General features: G+C 31.9%; 1 protein-coding gene across 1 annotated transcript in view; it reads left to right on the top strand.

Moving 5' to 3' along the window:
* The window catches only part of LOC119581998 (dyslexia-associated protein KIAA0319-like protein), a gene marked incomplete at its 3' end in the record, with an annotated part of 29,808 nt that overhangs the window by 14,383 nt on the left and 14,999 nt on the right, over positions 1–426 (top strand).

The following is a 426-nucleotide window of genomic DNA, read 5'->3' on the forward strand; positions in this document are numbered from 1 at the left end:
AAATATATTGTAGATTCTGTTTTTTCTGTGCATCTCTTTTTGGGCTTACTTAATTATTCTTGTTTTTTCTTTAACCCCCTTTTACATTTTGCAGTGAAGAGTTTTGGGTAAGGAAGTTGGTCATAAGATTTACAATATATTTGTATGTTCCCAATGAAAGCTTTATTTCATAAAGTATTTTTGGTACTCAGGACAATGGAAATTATTGCAAACTTTATTTCTGAGTACCAGAATATGTGGCCTTGATAAGCAGGCTTGCCATTTATTGATACACAAAATTCTTGATGACTGTGTTGAAGCCAGTGATATGACAAATGCTTTTGCCTTTTCACTTCTACTTATTATGGCATTATGAGAGGATGTGGGAATCAGAAATTGGTTAACATTCTCTTTAAATATCTTTCAAAGACTTTTTTGTCTTCACTC

This window comes from Penaeus monodon, chromosome 15 (genome assembly GCF_015228065.2).
Source record: "Penaeus monodon isolate SGIC_2016 chromosome 15, NSTDA_Pmon_1, whole genome shotgun sequence".
NCBI lineage: Eukaryota > Metazoa > Arthropoda > Malacostraca > Decapoda > Penaeidae > Penaeus > Penaeus monodon.